The following is a 21,435-nucleotide window of genomic DNA, read 5'->3' as shown; positions in this document are numbered from 1 at the left end:
CACCCTCGCGCAGAGTTCCTAGGGGAAGACGGTGACAGGGTGGGGAGAGGGATGGAGTGGATCCTGGATAGACAGTTTGGAGAGAATGGGAAACTATTCGATGTCATAACTAGGGGAGGGGTGTGTGGAACAGGGCGCTCTGTGTGTGTGTGTGTGTGTGTGTGTGTGTGTGTGCACCCGAGTGCCCACCTTTGGTTACGAGTGGGGGAGGGAGGCCTGGGTAAATCTTGCCTCAGTCCAGTAGGATTGAGAGCTGTGGTCAGGCAAGGGAAACAGCACGATGGTCGGGTTGTCCTCCCTGGCAGGCGTCGCTGCCTCTGGGCGACTGAACTGCTACCCATGCCTCCCGGGCGCCGTGGTCCGCCTCCCAGAGCCCACTCAAGACCAGAACCCTCTTGGAGCCGCCAGCGGCACACGGGAGTCACAGCCAGCCCGGGACCTGGCACGCACGGGCCAAGCCGCCCAGAGAGGTGGCTGGCATGAGAGACACGACAAGGCAGGCGGTCCGCGGCCACGGCCCCCACTCCCAGAGGCAGATCCCCCTCGCTCACCTTCGGCTGTGGCCACCGCCCCTGCCGCTGCTGGCCCCCAGCTGGTGACCGCCACAGCCCACGCCCCTACCCCCAGCCCTACCCCCACCCCTACCGCCGCCCGCCCTATCCAAGCCCACCTCCTCACCACCACCCCCAGCAGGAGAACCAGCCCAAGCCCAGGAGCATCACCGCCACCACCAGGGGCAGCAGCCGCAGCCCCTCAGGAGGGAGGGGGGGGGGGGGGGGTGGGGGTGGATGGGAGGCCTCAGGCGCGTCGGGGGGGAAGCGGCGCGGGGTTGCCACTGCGGCCAAAACCTTTGCCCCGCGGGACGGCGGAGGTGGCCTGAATCGTGCTGGGGCTGGACGGGCAGGGTCCCGGGGGCCTCTGGCGCAGCGCTGAGCAAGCGTAGGCTAAGAAAAGGGTGGCAGGGTGTCCAGCGAGGACGTGGGCAGGTGGCAGGCGGAGAGGAAGAAGAAAGGCTTCCCTGACCGGGAATCGAACCCGGGCCGCGGCGGTGAGAGCGCCGAATCCTAACCACTAGACCACCAGGGAGCGTCGGGGTTCAGCCCTCGCCTGCTCCTGGTGAGCCCCGCGCCTCCATGCCACCCGCCCGTGCCACCTTGCTGCCCACACCCGGCCTTTGCAAGTCCAGCCGCCTGCCCTGGCGTGCCGTCTTGCTTTCAGCACCCTCAAAACACTGCGCGCGCCGCCGGCTTCTCGCACACACGCCAAAAGCCGCCGGCCAGCGGGCTGGCTCCCTGCTCCCACCTCTCTGTGCCCCGAACGCCCCTGCCGGGAGAGCGCTGGAACTCAGCAAAGGTCGGCCCGCTGCGTTGGCCGGGAATCGAACCCGGGTCAACTGCTTGGAAGGCAGCTATGCTCACCACTATACCACCAACGCTCCACAGCCCGGGCGGCCGCCAGACGCCGGCCCCGGGCTCGCCCCAGCATACTCTCGCCGCCGCCTCCGCATCCCTGCCCCGACGCCCCGTCAGCCGGAGGCTCTGCGCCGCGCCGCCGGCGCCCCCAGCAGCCACGCGGCGCCCCAAGCGCGCCAGCGCCACGCGGTCGCCGGGAATCCACCGGCCCCACCGCCCCAGGGCGGCGCCCCCGCGGCCTTGCGGCCCTCCGGCCCTTCGCTCCCCGCCGCGGCCCGCCAACGCCTCCCCGCCCTCACCCCCGGCGGGCAACGCGGGGCACGCAGCTTCCAGCACCCAGCTGGCCAAAGCCCTACTCCACCGGGCGCTGGGCGAGGCCACTTCCCACGACGACAAGGGGACACGGGACCCACCTGCCTGCACGCGGCGGGGCCGTCGCGAGCCCACGAGCCCACTCAGGCAGCCACTGGGGGTCGGCGCGTGGGCGGGCGGCCGGCCGCCCGCCAGATCCGGCTATGGTCGGGCAAGGCCGTGGGGTCGCCAAGGAGGCCCTCGCTCCGCCGTGGCGACCGTGCGCCCGCCGACGACAAAGGGCTCAGGCTGGAGCGCTGCACGGGCAGAGGGGTCGCCGGGAGCTAGGCCGGGGCACCGCCGTCGGCGGCGCCCTGGCGCCTCGCCCAAAGACGGCGGGAGGAGACGAAGGGCCCTTGGGGGCCTGGCGGCAGGACAGAGAGCGACCGCGGCCACCAAAAAGGGTGTGTTGCCTCCCCGTCGGGGAATCGAACCCCGGTCTCCCGCGTGACAGGCGGGGATACTCACCACTATACTAACGAGGACGGCGGCGACCGTCCTGCCGCCCGGCCGCCCTCGGGCTCTCGGGCTGCCTGCCCACGCCTCCCCTTGCCCAGCACGGGCCGCCGGCCACCACGGGTCCCGACCCAACCGCGCACCAAACCAACCGCCTCGGTCACAGCGGCAGCCCGCCACCCCGACAGGGACCCGGACCCCCGGGGCGCTGGACCCTCCCCAGCGCGCCGCCTCTTGCCTCCAACGCGGGCGTTCCGCCGGGAGAAGGGGGCGCGAGAAGGCAAGCGGGGCTGCGACGACACGGTGGGCGCGCGCCGGCCGGCGTCGGGCCAGGAGAGGCGCGGGTGGGGAGGGGCCGGCCCGCCCAGGGCCCTCTGGGTCCGCGGCGCGAGCGGCGGCGGAGCCAGGCGCCTCGGCCGGCCGCCGCGCGCCGGCTCCGTCGACCCCCACTCCGGACGCCCGCCCGCCTGCCTGCCTGCCTGCCTGCCTGCCTGGCGTGGCGCCCCGCGCGGCCCGCCAAGGGCGCCGGTGCTCGCGCCGCGTCGGGTCCCAGCCAGGCGAGCGGCCACGCGCCCAGCCAGGCCCGCCGTCAGGATGGCCGAGCGGTCTAAGGCGCTGCGTTCAGGTCGCAGTCTCCCCTGGAGGCGTGGGTTCGAATCCCACTCCTGACAAGCCAGCCTTTTGGCCCGCCGGACAAACGCACCCGTCCTCCGCGCGCCACTGCCTTTCTCCACACACGCCCTCCCGCCGCCACCTGCACCCCCACAGAAGGCACCTTCAGTCCTTCTCAGCGCATCTTTCCTCGCCAGCTGGCTGCAGCTGCAGCTGCTGCTTTTCCTGCCTCCCTGCCTCCCCCTGGCCCACACTCGCCCACCCTCCCACTCCCACTCCCACAGCCCCGCCAAGCCCCGCCCCCGGCCGCGCCGAAGCACGCAGCCCCGCGGCGGGTGGCAAGCCCTCCTCCCTTCGCCGGCGCTCCGACTTCTGCCCGGGGAACGGCCTACTCGCCCTCGCAGCCTTGCTTCCACGGCTGCCCCCGCCAGCTCTCCCGCCAGGCCGGCACCCCGTCCTCCGCGCCCGCCCCGCCGGCCCGCCTGCGCTCCCCAGCCACAGCGAGGCGGCCGAGCCCCCGCCTTGCCCGCCAAGGGGCTGCCGCGTGCCCTCGACCCTTGTCCGCCGTGCGTTCTTGGCCGGGCCGCAACCTGCCTGCCGCCCGCCCGGGACGCGTGCCATCCAGCCTTCCTGCTGGCCAGCGCACACCGGCCTTCCTTGCACGAGTCCGTCCCGGGAAGGGTGCTCCGCTGGGGAGGGAGCGGAAGCCCTGCGTGCCCGTCCAGCCCACCCCCCGGCGCCCGGCCCGCGCCCCCGACCTCGGCGCCACGGCGCCCGTTCCCGTGGGAAGCCGCTGCCCCGGCCGGAGCCAAGCCCGCCCTGGCGCGCTCCCTGCCTCTCAGCCGGCAGTCCCCGAGCCAGGAGCCGCGCTGCCAAAGGGCCCCTGCTCACCACCACCACCCCGTCAGAGCCGGACCCCGGGAGCGCGGTCGGCCAGAGCGCAGGAGCCAGGCTCACACGCCTTTGGGTCCTTGGGCCTGAGCGCGGTTCTAAGGATGGGATGGGGGGTGGGGGGGGCGGTGGCGGAGGCGCTCGGAGGCGTCGCCCTCCCGCGCTCGCGCTTCCCGCACAGACCGAGCCTGGCGTCCGTTCCCCCGCCCGCTCTCGCACGCCCCACCCCGGCACGGCCGGAAAGCCAGCCCGCCAGAGGGACTTTGGGTCGGGACCCGGCGGTCGCTGAGAGGAACGATGGCGCGCGGCCGCAGCGACCACGCAGCGCCTGCACCTGACAGGGATCCCGGCGCCGGGCAGACGGCGTCGGCTCCCGGCGCCCTCACGCGACAGCGACAGGGTCGCGGCGGCCGTGGTCGGCGCAGAAGGCGCGGGACGGGCCGCGTGGGCCCGCGTCCCGTCGCCCCGGGCTCCCTGCGAGAGCGCCGCGCCCCGGGGTCCTGCACGTGCTCGGATCCTGTCTTACAGGTCGCCCGCCCGTCGTCTCCTGCTGCAACGGGGCAGAGAGATGCCCACGGGCGAGCAGTGAGCAGCGGCGGGCGGGTGGCGGCCAGCGCCTGAGGGGCAGTGACGGGCGGCGCTGGCCACCGGTGCATGGGTGGTTCAGTGGTAGAATTCTCGCCTGCCACGCGGGAGGCCCGGGTTCGATTCCCGGCCCATGCAGCCCCAGCGTCCCCTTTTGGTCCCACGGTGCGGCCCCAGAGCCCAACTAGGTCTGCCCGCTGAAACGCGCTCGAGGCAGCGCTCCTGCAAACGCTGGCTTGCTACCTGCCGCCCGCTGCCTCTCCCACGCAGACGCCCAGGACCCTCCCCACCTCACCCACAAAAGGCCCTGCTGCCAAGCCTTCGTGGCCCCAAACCCTGCGGGCTCAGCCGCCCGTGCGTCCAGGCACCTTTCTTGTGTTTGCTCGCGTTCTCACCCGGACCCAGCCGAGGGCTCGGGGATTGCACTGGCAGGAATACCCCACCGCTGGCAGCCGCCCGCACCACACTTCATCTTTCACAACGTCCGTCTCCAAGCTCCCTGCCTCACTCTCCCCACACTCCGAGAGAAATCAATCACACTACGTTTGCACAGCCAGGAGCAAGGGAGCTGCCACATCTGGCAAGCATACCTCCCTTTGCCTGCAGGGTCCCTGGACCACGTCTTGCAGGACGAGTTCCAAAGAAGTCCACCAGCTGCCGGCCCTCGCCCTCGGGCCTGGCCTCGGCAGAAATAGGTTTCCAACAGCAACGCCCTCACCACCTCAAACACCACCCCTCCCCCCTGAAACCCTCTTGCGCGCCTCACCTCAGCATCAGCCCTGCCCCAAGAGCACCCCCCACCTCAGCCTGCAGCCTCACCGTCCCCCTACTCCCCCACATGCACCCATCCCACCCCCAGCTCCCCGCCTCCCCATCTCCACACACCCCGCCCCCCACGCCCCGTTCCTCCCTGAGCCGTTCCAAATCCCACTCTTGCCAAGGAACCTGCCTTTGCATCTGTCCCACTGGCCTGCCTCCCCCCACCCCCCACTTCAAGCCACGGCCTGCTCCTTTTTCTGCTTCTTCGAACACAAGTAGAACGGATTCACATTCCTGGGTGAGTCTCAGGTGCCCGGCAAAGTGATTCAGTCCCCTGTTCTTTGCCAGGTGGTCTTCCAGTGTAGGTGAAGGCGAGATACAAATACACTTCTCCTGCTACAGAGGAAAGCTCTGTTGCTCTTCTACTGTAAGCACAGTCTTTCCTATCTCTTGATCCGACGCCAACTTCGTCCCTCCCTGCCTTTCCCCTTGGGTAGCCCTATGTACGTTTTCGAGGTCTCAAGGTCACTTTCCCCTTTGCGCATAGATTCGTCTGTATTCGTCGTTAGAGTCCACAGAGCTTTCTCCCTATCCAAGCGACTCACTTCACTGAGCGGACCCTTCTGTGGGTCCGTCTGACCTTGCGGCCCATGGCGATGGCGGCTCCTTCTTGAGGGCTGCGTCATATTCCACGGTACAGATATCCCTCACCTTCTTGTGCCGGCCACGTGCCGACGGGCACTTGGGCGTTTCCCGCGGGTCTCGGCTCCGGCACAGAGGGCTGCGGTGACCCTGGGGGATGCCTGCATCTCTCCCCATTAGGGGTGTTTGTCGTCTTTTCCCGACGCGTGCCCAGGGTTGGCTTTCCTGGATCATAATGGAAGCTCTTCTTTTTCCTATTGCTGGACTGATCCTCGACTGACTGACTTCGACGGAGTAGCACTTGTCCTGGAAGCGTAGTTGATCTACAACCTGGTGTCCGTTTCCGCTGCACAGCGTTGGGGTTCAGTCCTGTCTGTGGGTGGGGGGGGGGCTTATGTGTTCAGCTCGTTTCCATTACGGGTGATGACAGGATATGGGATCTCATTCCCTGCGGTATCCAGCGTGTCCTTGTTCCTCCTCCCCTTCCTACGCAGTACTGGTACGGTTGATCCGTTGAGCCCGGCTCCTCATTCATCCCTCCGTCCCTGACTGCGCCCCTGGGAAGCCCCAAGTGGCTTTCCTGTGTCTGAGAGTCTGTGTCTGGTTGGCCCAGGGATTCATTTGTACAACACTTTAGAGTCCACCCATCCGTGACCTTGTCTGTTTGACTTCCCTCACCAAGGGTAATATTCTGCAGCTCCAGCCGCCGTTGCTGCCAGTGACACTATCTGCCTCTTGTGGACGGCTCGGTGACATCCCGTTCTCTCCCTTTCTCTGATACTGCATCTTGGTGGCTGAGCCTTTGGGGATGGGCACTAGGGTTTTCTCCACGTCTCGGCTATGGCAAACGGTGCTGCTGTGACTGAGGGGGTTGCATGTGTCTTTCCGGATGAAGAGGTGCGACTTTCGTGGATATGTACCCAGGGTGGGGTTGGCATAGCTCACCTGTTTTCCGCTGACTTCATTGCCTGCTGAGTTAGTTTTCTTTTGAAAGCTTACTCCGACGTCGTAGTCACGGTTGTTGCGGAAGTACAGTGGATTCCCGATATTGTGCTGGTTTCCGGTGGACCGCAGAGTGATCCTGTTTTGCTTGTGCAGATCTCGAGTGTCATATATGGTTTCAGATTCTTTTCCCCTTGAGGTTACTCCAGGGCACTGACGCTGATTCCCTGTGTTGAACTGGATGAACTTGGCGCTTCTCCCTTTAGACAGGGTCCTGCGTATCTGTGCGTTGCAGCTCCCCAGTCATCCCTCCAGCGCTGCCTTTCCGCTTGCGTTACCCTAAGGTGGGTTTCTGCGGAGTCGGTTTCTCCTGGCAAATAGCTTCGTTTTGTATTATTTTCCATGCTCCACATGCCTCTGTCCAACGCGGTCTGACATTCTCCGCCGAGTGTAAGAGTCTCCAGCTGCATCATTGCTTGTGACAAATGGCAATAGTTGACGTGTTTCTGATGCCTGAGTGATGGCTCCATGCTGCATCGATGCCACCCGTTCTTGGGCCCGCCGTGTGTGGCTGGGCGCTGGGGTTTGCTCCGTGTACGGGCCCTGGCAGGCGGTGCTGCCGTGGCGGTGGCGGTGTCCGGACCCTCAGACCTCCCCGAGGTTTGCCCTCTGCGGGCGTGTACCCTGGAGGGATGACTGTGCTCGGTCACATGGGAGCTCTCCTTGGCCCTCATGAAATCACAGCCACCTGCGCTGCCAGCCACCCCGCCCCATCCCACCCTGAGGCCCCAGCAGTGTCACCCCCGACACTGGACACTCCCTCCTGATGGGTGGTGACTTTGGTCTCTGGGGCGGTACGGTGGGCCCACCCATCTCGGACCGGGTCTGGCCCCCAGCTGGCGCTGGCACTCCGTTTCTGTCCTTCGCTTGCCTGCGTCCTAGCCTCCGCCCGGAGCCACAGCCCCGCCGCCGAGCCTGAGCAGCCTGTGGCACCGAGCACCAGTGTGGCTCGCCCCGCTCACCCGCCACCCCACCCAAATGGAGTGCTCACCCGCCATCTTCCTCACGCCACAGCCCCCTCACAGTCACGGGCTGCCCTCTGCCTTTCCCGCCAGACTCCAGGCTCGGCCCCACCTCCCCACCAACATCCCCCTGGAGCTCGGGCTATCCCTCACACGTCCTGCCCTGGCCTGCCCTGCCCTGGCGTTCACCAGTGCGGGCCTCCGTCTGGCTCGGCAGCCCCAGCCCTACCCCCACGCCCACCCCTACCTACCGCAGATCCGTCCCAGCCTCTCACATGTGCCTGGCACGGCTTCGCCGCCACGCCCATGCTTCTGTAGACGCCCTGCTCCAGTGGCCTGCCGATCTTTCGGCCAGGTCCCCGAGAGCCCCACGCCGCCCCTTCCCGCCGGCCGTCCATGCAGACGCCCCGACCGAGCACCCCGGGGCCTGCCTCCCAGCTCCCTGCTCGCCGCCGCGCCTCTGCTCGCGATCGCCCTGCCCGGGTCCCTGATCCACGTGGGGCGCCCACCAGCCATGGCCCCAAGCACCTTCCTCCGATACTCTCCCCATGCACTCTGACGCCCACAGCCCGGCAGGGCCTCGAGGAAACCTCCTTTGGCGACGGCAAGCACACGTCGGGCCACAGGGGCTCCTTTCCCACAGGGGACTCGCCTTTGTGCCATCGCACCGAGTGTGCCGCCCTCGCCGCACGTTGGTGCCTTTCGTCTGCCGTCCACTTCCCCTCCGAAGGACACAGTCCTTGAACAGACGTGAAACCCTTTGGGGATAGACCAGCCGAGACGGGGCCAAGAGGAGACTGTGCTGGAGGATCACCCTCGCGCAGAGTTCCTAGGGGAAGACGGTGACAGGGTGGGGAGAGGGATGGAGTGGATCCTGGATAGACAGTTTGGAGAGAATGGGAAACTATTCGATGTCATAACTAGGGGAGGGGTGTGTGGAACAGGGCGCTCTGTGTGTGTGTGTGTGTGTGTGTGTGTGTGTGTGTGTGCACCCGAGTGCCCACCTTTGGTTACGAGTGGGGGAGGGAGGCCTGGGTAAATCTTGCCTCAGTCCAGTAGGATTGAGAGCTGTGGTCAGGCAAGGGAAACAGCACGATGGTCGGGTTGTCCTCCCTGGCAGGCGTCGCTGCCTCTGGGCGACTGAACTGCTACCCATGCCTCCCGGGCGCCGTGGTCCGCCTCCCAGAGCCCACTCAAGACCAGAACCCTCTTGGAGCCGCCAGCGGCACACGGGAGTCACAGCCAGCCCGGGACCTGGCACGCACTGGCCAAGCCGCCCAGAGAGGTGGCTGGCATGAGAGACACGACAAGGCAGGCGGTCCGCGGCCACGGCCCCCACTCCCAGAGGCAGATCCCCCTCGCTCACCTTCGGCTGTGGCCACCGCCCCTGCCGCTGCTGGCCCCCAGCTGGTGACCGCCACAGCCCACGCCCCTACCCCCAGCCCTACCCCCAGCCCTACCGCCGCCCGCCCTATCCAAGCCCACCTCCTCACCACCACCCCCAGCAGGAGAACCAGCCCAAGCCCAGGAGCATCACCGCCACCACCAGGGGCAGCAGCCACAGCCCCTCAGGAGGGAGGGAGGCGGGGGGGGGGGGGGGGTGTGGTGGATGGGAGGCCTCAGGCGCGTCGTGGTGGAAGCGGCGCGAGGTTGCCACTGCGGCCAAAACCTTTGCCCCGCGGGACGGCGGAGGTGGCCTGAATCGTGCTGGGGCTGGACGGGCAGGGTCCCGGGGGCCTCTGGCGCAGCGCTGAGCAAGCGTAGGCTAAGAAAAGGGTGGCAGGGTGTCCAGCGAGGACGTGGGCAGGTGGCAGGCGGAGAGGAAGAAGAAAGGCTTCCCTGACCGGGAATCGAACCCGGGCCGCGGCGGTGAGAGCGCCGAATCCTAACCACTAGACCACCAGGGAGCGTCGGGGTTCAGCCCTCGCCTGCTCCTGGTGAGCCCCGCGCCTCCATGCCACCCGCCCGTGCCACCTTGCTGCCCACACCCGGCCTTTGCAAGTCCAGCCGCCTGCCCTGGCGTGCCGTCTTGCTTTCAGCACCCTCAAAACACTGCGCGCGCCGCCGGCTTCTCGCACACACGCCAAAAGCCGCCGGCCAGCGGGCTGGCTCCCTGCTCCCACCTCTCTGTGCCCCGAACGCCCCTGCCGGGAGAGCGCTGGAACTCAGCAAAAGGTCGGCCCGCTGCGTTGGCCGGGAATCGAACCCGGGTCAACTGCTTGGAAGGCAGCTATGCTCACCACTATACCACCAACGCTCCACAGCCCGGGCGGCCGCCAGACGCCGGCCCCGGGCTCGCCCCAGCATACTCTCGCCGCCGCCTCCGCATCCCTGCCCCGACGCCCCGTCAGCCGGAGGCTCTGCGCCGCGCCGCCGGCGCCCCCAGCAGCCACGCGGCGCCCCAAGCGCGCCAGCGCCACGCGGTCGCCGGGAATCCACCGGCCCCACCGCCCCAGGGCGGCGCCCCCGCGGCCTTGCGGCCCTCCGGCCCTTCGCTCCCCGCCGCGGCCCGCCAACGCCTCCCCGCCCTCACCCCCGGCGGGCAACGCGGGGCACGCAGCTTCCAGCACCCAGCTGGCCAAAGCCCTACTCCACCGGGCGCTGGGCGAGGCCACTTCCCACGACGACAAGGGGACACGGGACCCACCTGCCTGCACGCGGCGGGGCCGTCGCGAGCCCACGAGCCCACTCAGGCAGCCACTGGGGGTCGGCGCGTGGGCGGGCGGCCGGCCGCCCGCCAGATCCGGCTATGGTCGGGCAAGGCCGTGGGGTCGCCAAGGAGGCCCTCGCTCCGCCGTGGCGACCGTGCGCCCGCCGACGACAAAGGGCTCAGGCTGGAGCGCTGCACGGGCAGAGGGGGTCGCCGGGAGCTAGGCCGGGCACCGCCGTCGGCGGCGCCCTGGCGCCTCGCCCAAAGACGGCGGGAGGAGACGAAGGGCCCTTGGGGGCCTGGCGGCAGGACAGAGAGCGACCGCGGCCACCAAAAGGTGTGTTGCCTCCCCGTCGGGGAATCGAACCCCGGTCTCCCGCGTGACAGGCGGGGATACTCACCACTATACTAACGAGGACGGCGGCGACCGTCCTGCCGCCCGGCCGCCCTCGGGCTCTCGGGCTGCCTGCCCACGCCTCCCCTTGCCCAGCACGGGCCGCCGGCCACCACGGGTCCCGACCCAACCGCGCACCAAACCAACCGCCTCGGTCACAGCGGCAGCCCGCCACCCCGACAGGGACCCGGACCCCCGGGGCGCTGGACCCTCCCCAGCGCGCCGCCTCTTGCCTCCAACGCGGGCGTTCCGCCGGGAGAAGGGGGCGCGAGAAGGCAAGCGGGGCTGCGACGACACGGTGGGCGCGCGCCGGCCGGCGTCGGGCCAGGAGAGGCGCGGGTGGGGAGGGCCGGCCCGCCCAGGGCCCTCTGGGTCCGCGGCGCGAGCGGCGGCGGAGCCAGGCGCCTCGGCCGGCCGCCGCGCGCCGGCTCCGTCGACCCCCACTCCGGACGCCCGCCCGCCCGCCTGCCTGCCTGCCTGCCTGCCTGGCGTGGCGCCCCGCGCGGCCCGCCAAGGGCGCCGGTGCTCGCGCCGCGTCGGGTCCCAGCCAGGCGAGCGGCCACGCGCCCAGCCAGGCCCGCCGTCAGGATGGCCGAGCGGTCTAAGGCGCTGCGTTCAGGTCGCAGTCTCCCCTGGAGGCGTGGGTTCGAATCCCACTCCTGACAAGCCAGCCTTTTGGCCCGCCGGACAAACGCACCCGTCCTCCGCGCGCCACTGCCTTTCTCCACACACGCCCTCCCGCCGCCACCTGCACCCCCACAGAAGGCACCTTCAGTCCTTCTCAGCGCATCTTTCCTCGCCAGCTGGCTGCAGCTGCAGCTGCTGCTTTTCCTGCCTCCCTGCCTCCCCCTGGCCCACACTCGCCCACCCTCCCACTCCCACTCCCACAGCCCCGCCGCGCCCCGCCCCCGGCCGCGCCGAAGCACGCAGCCCCGCGGCGGGTGGCAAGCCCTCCTCCCTTCGCCGGCGCTCCGACTTCTGCCCGGGGAACGGCCTACTCGCCCTCGCAGCCTTGCTTCCACGGCCGCCCCCGCCAGCTCTCCCGCCAGGCCGGCACCCCGTCCTCCGCGCCCGCCCCGCCGGCCCGCCTGCGCTCCCCAGCCACAGCGAGGCGGCCGAGCCCCCGCCTTGCCCGCCAAGGGGCTGCCGCGTGCCCTCGACCCTTGTCCGCCGTGCGTTCTTGGCCGGGCCGCAACCTGCCTGCCGCCCGCCCGGGACGCGTGCCATCCAGCCTTCCTGCTGGCCAGCGCACACCGGCCTTCCTTGCACGAGTCCGTCCCGGGAAGGGTGCTCCGCTGGGGAGGGAGCGGAAGCCCTGCGTGCCCGTCCAGCCCACCCCCCGGCGCCCGGCCCGCGCCCCCGACCTCGGCGCCACGGCGCCCGTTCCCGTGGGAAGCCGCTGCCCCGGCCGGAGCCAAGCCCGCCCTGGCGCGCTCCCTGCCTCTCAGCCGGCAGTCCCCGAGCCAGGAGCCGCTCTGCCAAAGGGCCCCTGCTCACCACCACCACCCCGTCAGAGCCGGACCCCGGGAGCGCGGTCGGCCAGAGCGCAGGAGCCAGGCTCACACGCCTTTGGGTCCTTGGGCCTGAGCGCGGTTCTAAGGATGGGATGGGGGGTGGGGGGGCGGTGGCGGAGGCGCTCGGAGGCGTCGCCCTCCCGCGCTCGCGCTTCCCGCACAGACCGAGCCTGGCGTCCGTTCCCCCGCCCGCTCTCGCACGCCCCACCCCGGCACGGCCGGAAAGCCAGCCCGCCAGAAGGACTTTGGGTCGGGACCCGGCGGTCGCTGAGAGGAACGATGGCGCGCGGCCGCAGCGACCACGCAGCGCCTGCACCTGACAGGGATCCCGGCGCCGGGCAGACGGCGTCGGCTCCCGGCGCCCTCACGCGACAGCGACAGGGTCGCGGCGGCCGTGGTCGGCGCAGAAGGCGCGGGACGGGCCGCGTGGGCCCGCGTCCCGTCGCCCCGGGCTCCCTGCGAGAGCGCCGCGCCCCGGGGTCCTGCACGTGCTCGGATCCTGTCTTACAGGTCGCCCGCCCGTCGTCTCCTGCTGCAACGGGGCAGAGAGATGCCCACGGGCGAGCAGTGAGCAGCGGCGGGCGGGTGGCGGCCAGCGCCTGAGGGGCAGCGACGGGCGGCGCTGGCCACCGGTGCATGGGTGGTTCAGTGGTAGAATTCTCGCCTGCCACGCGGGAGGCCCGGGTTCGATTCCCGGCCCATGCAGCCCCAGCGTCCCCTTTTGGTCCCACGGTGCGGCCCCAGAGCCCAACTAGGTCTGCCCGCTGAAACGCGCTCGAGGCAGCGCTCCTGCAAACGCTGGCTTGCTACCTGCCGCCCGCTGCCTCTCCCACGCAGACGCCCAGGACCCCTCCCCACCTCACCCACAAAAGGCCCTGCTGCCAAGCCTTCGTGGCCCCAAACCCTGCGGGCTCAGCCGCCCGTGCGTCCAGGCACCTTTCTTGTGTTTGCTCGCGTTCTCACCCGGACCCAGCCGAGGGCTCGGGGATTGCACTGGCAGGAATACCCCACCGCTGGCAGCCGCCCGCACCACACTTCATCTTTCACAACGTCCGTCTCCAAGCTCCCTGCCTCACTCTCCCCACACTCCGAGAGAAATCAATCACACTACGTTTGCACAGCCAGGAGCAAGGGAGCTGCCACATCTGGCAAGCATACCTCCCTTTTGCCTGCAGGGTCCCTGGACCACGTCTTGCAGGACGAGTTCCAAAGAAGTCCACCAGCTGCCGGCCCTCGCCCTCGGGCCTGGCCTCGGCAGAAACAGGTTTCCAACAGCAACGCCCTCACCACCTCAAACACCACCCCTTCCCCCTGAAACCCTCTTGCGCGCCTCACCTCAGCATCAGCCCTGCCCCAAGAGCACCCCCCACCTCAGCCTGCAGCCTCACCGTCCCCCTACTCCCCCACATGCACCCATCCCACCCCCAGCTCCCCGCCTCCCCCATCTCCACACACCCCGCCCCCCACGCCCCGTTCCTCCCTGAGCCGTTCCAAATCCCACTCTTGCCAAGGAACCTGCCTTTGCATCTGTCCCACTGGCCTGCCTCCCCCCACCCCCCACTTCAAGCCACGGCCTGCTCCTTTTTCTGCTTCTTCGAACACAAGTAGAACGGATTCACATTCCTGGGTGAGTCTCAGGTGCCCGGCAAAGTGATTCAGTCCCCTGTTCTTTGCCAGGTGGTCTTCCAGTGTAGGTGAAGGCGAGATACAAATACACTTCTCCTGCTACAGAGGAAAGCTCTGTTGCTCTTCTACTGTAAGCACAGTCTTTCCTATCTCTTGATCCGACTTCAACTTCGTCCCTCCCTGCCTTTCCCCTTGGGTAGCCCTATGTACGTTTTCGAGGTCTCAAGGTCACTTTCCCCTTTGCGCATAGATTCGTCTGTATTCGTCGTTAGAGTCCACAGAGCTTTCTCCCTATCCAAGCGACTCACTTCACTGAGCGGACCCTTCTGTGGGTCCGTCTGACCTTGCGGCCCATGGCGATGGCGGCTCCTTTTGAGGGCTGCGTCATATTCCACGGTACAGATATCCCTCACCTTCTTGTGCCGGCCACGTGCCGACGGGCACTTGGGCGTTTCCCGCGGGTCTCGGCTCCGGCACAGAGGGCTGCGGTGACCCTGGGGGATGCCTGCATCTCTCCCCATTAGGGGTGTTTGTCGTCTTTTCCCGACGCGTGCCCAGGGTTGGCTTTCCTGGATCATAATGGAAGCTCTTCTTTTTCCTATTGCTGGACTGATCCTCGACTGACTGACTTCGACGGAGTAGCACTTGTCCTGGAAGCGTAGTTGATCTACAACCTGGTGTCCGTTTCCGCTGTACAGCGTTGGGGTTCAGTCCTGTCTGTGGGTGGGGGGGGGCTTATGTGTTCAGCTCGTTTCCATTACGGGTGATGACAGGATATGGGATCTCATTCCCTGCGGTATCCCGCGTGTCCTTGTTCCTCCTCCCCTTCCTACGCAGTACTGGTACGGTTGATCCGTTGAGCCCAGCTCCTCATTCATCCCTCCGTCCCTGACTGCACCCTTGGGAAGCCCCAAGCGGCTTTCCTGTGTCTGAGAGTCTGTGTCTGGTTGGCCCAGGGATTCATTTGTACAACACTTTAGAGTCCACCCATCCGTGACCTTGTCTGTTTGACTTCCCTCACCAAGGGTAATATTCTGCAGCTCCAGCCGCCGTTGCTGCCAGTGACACTATCTGCCTCTTGTGGACGGCTCGGTGACATCCCGTTCTCTCCCTTTCTCTGATACTGCATCTTGGTGGCTGAGCCTTTGGGGATGGGCACTAGGGTTTTCTCCACGTCTCGGCTATGGCAAACGGTGCTGCTGTGACTGTGGGGGTTGCATGTGTCTTTCCGGATGAAGAGGTGCGACTTTCGTGGATATGTACCCAGGGTGGGGTTGGCATAGCTCACCTGTTTTCCGCTGACTTCATTGCCTGCTGAGTTAGTTTTCTTTTGAAAGCTTACTCCGACGTCGTAGTCACGGTTGTTGCGGAAGTACAGTGGATTCCCAACATTGTGCTGGTTTCCGGTGGACCGCAGAGTGATCCTGTTTCTCGTGTGCAGATCTCGAGTGTCATATATGGTTTCAGATTCTTTTCCCCTTGAGGTTACTCCAGGGCACTGACGCTGATTCCCTGTGTTGAACTGGATAACCTTGGCGCTTCTGCCTTTAGACAGGGTCCTGCGTATCTGTGCGTTGCAGCTCCCCAGTCATCCCTCCAGCGCTGCCTTTCCGCTTGCGTTACCCTAAGGTGGGTTTCTGCGTGAGTCGGTTTCTCCTGGCAAATAGCTTCGTTTTGTATTATTTTCCATGCTCCACATGCCTCGGTCCAACGCGGTCTGACATTCTCCGCCGAGTGTAAGAGTCTCCAGCTGCATCATTGCTTGTGACAAATGGCAATAGTTGACGTGTTTCTGATGCCTGAGTGATGGCTCCATGCTGCATCGATGCCACCCCTTCTTGGGCCCGCCGTGTGTGGCTGGGCGCTGGGGTTTGCTCCGTGTTCGGGCCTTGGCAGGCGGTGCTGCCGTGGCGGTGGCGGTGTCCGGACCCTCAGACCTCCCCGAGGTTTGCCCTCTGCGGGCGTGTACCCTGGAGGGATGACTGTGCTCGGTCACATGGGAGCTCTCCTTGGCCCTCATGAAATCACAGCCACCTGCGCTGCCAGCCACCCCAGCCCCATCCCACCCTGAGGCCCCAGCAGTGTCACCCCCGACACTGGACACTCCCTCCTGATGGGTGGTGACTTTGGTCTCTGGGGCGGTACGGTGGGCCCACCCATCTCGGACCGGGTCTGGCCCCCAGCTGGCGCTGGCACTCCGTTTCTGTCCTTCGCTTGCCTACGTCCTAGCCTCCGCCCGGAGCCACAGCCCCGCCGCCGAGCCTGAGCAGCCTGTGGCACCGAGCACCAGTGTGGCTCCGAGCACCAGTGTGGCTCGCCCCCGCTCACCCGCCACCCCACCCAAATGGAGTGCTCACCCGCCATCTTCCTCACGCCACAGCCCCCTCACTGTCACGGGCTGCCCTCTGCCTTTCCCGCCAGACTCCAGGCTCGGCCCCACCTCCCCACCAACATCCCCCTGGAGCTCGGGCTATCCCTCACACGTCCTGCCCTGGCCTGCCCTGCCCTGGCGTTCACCAGTGCGGGCCTCCGTCTGGCTGCGCAGCCCCAGCCCTACCCCCACGCCCACCCCTACCTACCGCAGATCCGTCCCAGCCTCTCACATGTGCCTGGCACGGCTTCGCCGCCGCGCCCATGCTTCTGTAGACGCCCTGCTCCAGTGGCCTGCCGATCTTTCGGCCAGGTCCCCGAGAGCCCCACGCCGCCCCTTCCCGCCGGCCGTCCATGCAGACGCCCCGACCGAGCACCCCGGGGCCTGCCTCCCAGCTCCCTGCTCGCCGCCGCGCCCTCTGCTCGCGATCGCCCTGCCCGGGTCCCTGATCCACGTGGGGCGCCCACCAGCCATGGCCCCAAGCACCTTCCTCCGATACTCTCCCCCATGCACTCTGACGCCCACAGCCCCGGCAGGGGCCTCGAGGAAACCTCCTTTGGCGACGGCAAGCACACGTCGGGCCACAGGGGCTCCTTTCCCACAGGGGACTCGCCTTTGTGCCATCGCACCCGAGTGTGCCGCCCTCGCCGCACGTTGGTGCCTTTCGTCTGCCGTCCACTTCCCCTCCGAAGGACACAGTCCTTGAACAGACGTGAAACCCTTTGGGGATAGACCAGCCGAGACGGGGCCAAGAGGAGACTGTGCTGGAGGATCACCCTCGCGCAGAGTTCCTAGGGGAAGACGGTGACAGGGTGGGGAGAGGGATGGAGTGGATCCTGGATAGACAGTTTGGAGAGAATGGGAAACTATTCGATGTCATAACTAGGGGAGGGGTGCGTGGAACAGGGCGCTCTGTGTGTGTGTGTGTGTGTGTGTGCACCCGAGTGCCCACCTTTGGTTACGAGTGGGGGAGGGAGGCCTGGGTAAATCTTGCCTCAGTCCAGTAGGATTGAGAGCTGTGGTCAGGCAAGGGAAACAGCACGATGGTCGGGTTGTCCTCCCTGGCAGGCGTCGCTGCCTCTGGGCGACTGAACTGCTACCCATGCCTCCCGGGCGCCGTGGTCCGCCTCCCAGAGCCCACTCAAGACCAGAACCCTCTTGGAGCCGCCAGCGGCACACGGGAGTCACAGCCAGCCCGGGACCTGGCACGCACTGGCCAAGCCGCCCAGAGAGGTGGCTGGCATGAGAGACACGACAAGGCAGGCGGTCCGTGGCCACGGCCCCCACTCCCAGAGGCAGATCCCCCTCGCTCACCTTCGGCTGTGGCCACCGCCCCTGCCGCTGCTGGCCCCCAGCTGGCGACCGCCACAGCCCACGCCCCCACCCCCAGCCCTACCCCCACCCCTACCGCCGCCCGCCCTATCCAAGCCCACCTCCTCACCACCACCCCCAGCAGGAGAACCAGCCCAAGCCCAGGAGCATCACCGCCACCACCAGGGGCAGCAGCCGCAGCCCCTCAGGAGGGGAGGGGGGGGGGGGGGTGGTGTGGTGGATGGGAGGCCTCAGGCGCGTCGTGGTGGAAGCGGCGCGAGGTTGCCACTGCGGCCAAAACCTTTGCCCCGCGGGACGGCGGAGGTGGCCTGAATCGTGCTGGGGCTGGACGGGCAGGGTCCCGGGGCCTCTGGCGCAGCGCTGAGCAAGCGTAGGCTAAGAAAAGGGTGGCAGGGTGTCCAGCGAGGACGTGGGCAGGTGGCAGGCGGAGAGGAAGAAGAAAGGCTTCCCTGACCGGGAATCGAACCCGGGCCGCGGCGGTGAGAGCGCCGAATCCTAACCACTAGACCACCAGGGAGCGTCGGGGTTCAGCCCTCGCCTGCTCCTGGTGAGCCCCGCGCCTCCATGCCACCCGCCCGTGCCACCTTGCTGCCCACACCCGGCCTTTGCAAGTCCAGCCGCCTGCCCTGGCGTGCCGTCTTGCTTTCAGCACCCTCAAAACACTGCGCGCGCCGCCGGCTTCTCGCACACACGCCAAAAGCCGCCGGCCAGCGGGCTGGCTCCCTGCTCCCACCTCTCTGTGCCCCGAACGCCCCTGCCGGGAGAGCGCTGGAACTCAGCAAAGGTCGGCCCGCTGCGTTGGCCGGGAATCGAACCCGGGTCAACTGCTTGGAAGGCAGCTATGCTCACCACTATACCACCAACGCTCCACAGCCCGGGCGGCCGCCAGACGCCGGCCCCGGGCTCGCCCCAGCATACTCTCGCCGCCGCCTCCGCATCCCTGCCCCGACGCCCCGTCAGCCGGAGGCTCTGCGCCGCGCCGCCGGCGCCCCCAGCAGCCACGCGGCGCCCCAAGCGCGCCAGCGCCACGCGGTCGCCGGGAATCCACCGGCCCCACCGCCCCAGGGCGGCGCCCCCGCGGCCTTGCGGCCCTCCGGCCCTTCGCTCCCCGCCGCGGCCCGCCAACGCCTCCCCGCCCTCACCCCCGGCGGGCAACGCGGGGCACGCAGCTTCCAGCACCCAGCTGGCCAAAGCCCTACTCCACCGGGCGCTGGGCGAGGCCACTTCCCACGACGACAAGGGGACACGGGACCCACCTGCCTGCACGCGGCGGGGCCGTCGCGAGCCCACGAGCCCACTCAGGCAGCCACTGGGGGTCGGCGCGTGGGCGGGCGGCCGGCCGCCCGCCAGATCCGGCTATGGTCGGGCAAGGCCGTGGGGTCGCCAAGGAGGCCCTCGCTCCGCCGTGGCGACCGTGCGCCCGCCGACGACAAAGGGCTCAGGCTGGAGCGCTGCACGGGCAGAGGGGTCGCCGGGAGCTAGGCCGGGCACCGCCGTCGGCGGCGCCCTGGCGCCTCGCCCAAAGACGGCGGGAGGAGACGAAGGGCCTTGGGGGCCTGGCGGCAGGACAGAGAGCGACCGCGGCCACCAAAAAGGGTGTGTTGCCTCCCCGTCGGGGAATCGAACCCCGGTCTCCCGCGTGACAGGCGGGGATACTCACCACTATACTAACGAGGACGGCGGCGACCGTCCTGCCGCCCGGCCGCCCTCGGGCTCTCGGGCTGCCTGCCCACGCCTCCCCTTGCCCAGCACGGGCCGCCGGCCACCACGGGTCCCGACCCAACCGCGCACCAAACCAACCGCCTCGGTCACAGCGGCAGCCCGCCACCCCGACAGGGACCCGGACCCCCGGGGCGCTGGACCCTCCCCAGCGCGCCGCCTCTTGCCTCCAACGCGGGCGTTCCGCCGGGAGAAGGGGGCGCGAGAAGGCAAGCGGGGCTGCGACGACACGGTGGGCGCGCGCCGGCCGGCGTCGGGCCAGGAGAGGCGCGGGTGGGGAGGGCCGGCCCGCCCAGGGCCCTCTGGGTCCGCGGCGCGAGCGGCGGCGGAGCCAGGCGCCTCGGCCGGCCGCCGCGCGCCGGCTCCGTCGACCCCCACTCCGGACGCCCGCCCGCCCGCCTGCCTGCCTGCCTGCCTGCCTGGCGTGGCGCCCCGCGCGGCCCGCCAAGGGCGCCGGTGCTCGCGCCGCGTCGGGTCCCAGCCAGGCGAGCGGCCACGCGCCCAGCCAGGCCCGCCGTCAGGATGGCCGAGCGGTCTAAGGCGCTGCGTTCAGGTCGCAGTCTCCCCTGGAGGCGTGGGTTCGAATCCCACTCCTGACAAGCCAGCCTTTTGGCCCGCCGGACAAACGCACCCGTCCTCCGCGCGCCACTGCCTTTCTCCACACACGCCCTCCCGCCGCCACCTGCACCCCCACAGAAGGCACCTTCAGTCCTTCTCAGCGCATCTTTCCTCGCCAGCTGGCTGCAGCTGCAGCTGCTGCTTTTCCTGCCTCCCTGCCTCCCCCTGGCCCACACTCGCCCACCCTCCCACTCCCACTCCCACAGCCCCGCCGCGCCCCGCCCCCGGCCGCGCCGAAGCACGCAGCCCCGCGGCGGGTGGCAAGCCCTCCTCCCTTCGCCGGCGCTCCGACTTCTGCCCGGGGAACGGCCTACTCGCCCTCGCAGCCTTGCTTCCACGGCCGCCCCCGCCAGCTCTCCCGCCAGGCCGGCACCCCGTCCTCCGCGCCCGCCCCGCCGGCCCGCCTGCGCTCCCCAGCCACAGCGAGGCGGCCGAGCCCCCGCCTTGCCCGCCAAGGGGCTGCCGCGTGCCCTCGACCCTTGTCCGCCGTGCGTTCTTGGCCGGGCCGCAACCTGCCTGCCGCCCGCCCGGGACGCGTGCCATCCAGCCTTCCTGCTGGCCAGCGCACACCGGCCTTCCTTGCACGAGTCCGTCCCGGGAAGGGTGCTCCGCTGGGGAGGGAGCGGAAGCCCTGCGTGCCCGTCCAGCCCACCCCCGGCGCCCGGCCCGCGCCCCCGACCTCGGCGCCACGGCGCCCGTTCCCGTGGGAAGCCGCTGCCCCGGCCGGAGCTAAGCCCGCCCTGGCGCGCTCCCTGCCTCTCAGCCGGCAGTCCCCGAGCCAGGAGCCGCTCTGCCAAAGGGCCCCTGCTCACCACCACCACCCCGTCAGAGCCGGACCCCGGGAGCGCGGTCGGCCAGAGCGCAGGAGCCAGGCTCACACGCCTTTGGGTCCTTGGGCCTGAGCGCGGTTCTAAGGATGGGATGGGGGGTGGGGGGCGGTGGCGGAGGCGCTCGGAGGCGTCGCCCTCCCGCGCTCGCGCTTCCCGCACAGACCGAGCCTGGCGTCCGTTCCCCGCCCGCTCTCGCACGCCCCACCCCGGCACGGCCGGAAAGCCAGCCCGCCAGAGGGACTTTGGGTCGGGACCCGGCGGTCGCTGAGAGGAACGATGGCGCGCGGCCGCAGCGACCACGCAGCGCCTGCACCTGACAGGGATCCCGGCGCCGGGCAGACGGCGTCGGCTCCCGGCGCCCTCACGCGACAGCGACAGGGTCGCGGCGGCCGTGGTCGGCGCAGAAGGCGCGGGACGGGCCGCGTGGGCCCGCGTCCCGTCGCCCCGGGCTCCCTGCGAGAGCGCCGCGCCCCGGGGTCCTGCACGTGCTCGGATCCTGTCTTACAGGTCGCCCGCCCGTCGTCTCCTGCTGCAACGGGGCAGAGAGATGCCCACGGGCGAGCAGTGAGCAGCGGCGGGCGGGTGGCGGCCAGCGCCTGAGGGGCAGCGACGGGCGGCGCTGGCCACCGGTGCATGGGTGGTTCAGTGGTAGAATTCTCGCCTGCCACGCGGGAGGCCCGGGTTCGATTCCCGGCCCATGCAGCCCCAG

At 69.0% G+C, this 21,435-nt stretch overlaps 15 non-coding genes across 15 annotated transcripts; 6 read left to right on the top strand and 9 right to left on the bottom strand.

Annotated features, from left to right (window-relative positions):
- Positions 1-1,014: 1,014 nt before the first annotated feature.
- TRNAE-CUC (transfer RNA glutamic acid (anticodon CUC)) lies at positions 1,015-1,086 on the bottom strand. Its single transcript has one exon. It is a non-coding gene; the product is annotated as a tRNA-Glu (tRNA).
- Positions 1,087-1,363: 277 nt separating this feature from the next.
- On the bottom strand, positions 1,364-1,435 carry TRNAG-UCC (transfer RNA glycine (anticodon UCC)). Its single transcript has one exon. It is a non-coding gene; the product is annotated as a tRNA-Gly (tRNA).
- A 741-nt stretch (positions 1,436-2,176) lies between these two features.
- Positions 2,177-2,248, bottom strand: TRNAD-GUC (transfer RNA aspartic acid (anticodon GUC)). Its single transcript has one exon. It is a non-coding gene; the product is annotated as a tRNA-Asp (tRNA).
- Positions 2,249-2,807: 559 nt separating this feature from the next.
- Positions 2,808-2,890, top strand: TRNAL-CAG (transfer RNA leucine (anticodon CAG)). The gene has a single exon. It is a non-coding gene; the product is annotated as a tRNA-Leu (tRNA).
- A 1,484-nt stretch (positions 2,891-4,374) lies between these two features.
- TRNAG-GCC (transfer RNA glycine (anticodon GCC)) lies at positions 4,375-4,445 on the top strand. The gene has a single exon. It is a non-coding gene; the product is annotated as a tRNA-Gly (tRNA).
- A 5,062-nt stretch (positions 4,446-9,507) lies between these two features.
- TRNAE-CUC (transfer RNA glutamic acid (anticodon CUC)) lies at positions 9,508-9,579 on the bottom strand. Its single transcript has one exon. It is a non-coding gene; the product is annotated as a tRNA-Glu (tRNA).
- A 278-nt stretch (positions 9,580-9,857) lies between these two features.
- On the bottom strand, positions 9,858-9,929 carry TRNAG-UCC (transfer RNA glycine (anticodon UCC)). Its single transcript has one exon. It is a non-coding gene; the product is annotated as a tRNA-Gly (tRNA).
- Positions 9,930-10,668: 739 nt separating this feature from the next.
- On the bottom strand, positions 10,669-10,740 carry TRNAD-GUC (transfer RNA aspartic acid (anticodon GUC)). Its single transcript has one exon. It is a non-coding gene; the product is annotated as a tRNA-Asp (tRNA).
- A 558-nt stretch (positions 10,741-11,298) lies between these two features.
- Positions 11,299-11,381, top strand: TRNAL-CAG (transfer RNA leucine (anticodon CAG)). The gene has a single exon. It is a non-coding gene; the product is annotated as a tRNA-Leu (tRNA).
- A 1,483-nt stretch (positions 11,382-12,864) lies between these two features.
- TRNAG-GCC (transfer RNA glycine (anticodon GCC)) lies at positions 12,865-12,935 on the top strand. Its single transcript has one exon. It is a non-coding gene; the product is annotated as a tRNA-Gly (tRNA).
- A 5,069-nt stretch (positions 12,936-18,004) lies between these two features.
- Positions 18,005-18,076, bottom strand: TRNAE-CUC (transfer RNA glutamic acid (anticodon CUC)). Its single transcript has one exon. It is a non-coding gene; the product is annotated as a tRNA-Glu (tRNA).
- Positions 18,077-18,353: 277 nt separating this feature from the next.
- Positions 18,354-18,425, bottom strand: TRNAG-UCC (transfer RNA glycine (anticodon UCC)). Its single transcript has one exon. It is a non-coding gene; the product is annotated as a tRNA-Gly (tRNA).
- Positions 18,426-19,164: 739 nt separating this feature from the next.
- Positions 19,165-19,236, bottom strand: TRNAD-GUC (transfer RNA aspartic acid (anticodon GUC)). Its single transcript has one exon. It is a non-coding gene; the product is annotated as a tRNA-Asp (tRNA).
- Positions 19,237-19,794: 558 nt separating this feature from the next.
- On the top strand, positions 19,795-19,877 carry TRNAL-CAG (transfer RNA leucine (anticodon CAG)). Its single transcript has one exon. It is a non-coding gene; the product is annotated as a tRNA-Leu (tRNA).
- Positions 19,878-21,357: 1,480 nt separating this feature from the next.
- TRNAG-GCC (transfer RNA glycine (anticodon GCC)) lies at positions 21,358-21,428 on the top strand. The gene has a single exon. It is a non-coding gene; the product is annotated as a tRNA-Gly (tRNA).
- The last annotated feature ends 7 nt before the right edge of the window (positions 21,429-21,435 follow it).

The sequence above is a fragment of the Ovis aries genome, chromosome 1 (assembly GCF_016772045.2).
Source record: "Ovis aries strain OAR_USU_Benz2616 breed Rambouillet chromosome 1, ARS-UI_Ramb_v3.0, whole genome shotgun sequence".
Taxonomy (NCBI): domain Eukaryota; kingdom Metazoa; phylum Chordata; class Mammalia; order Artiodactyla; family Bovidae; genus Ovis; species Ovis aries.
This window is presented reverse-complemented; position numbering and strand designations above follow the sequence as displayed.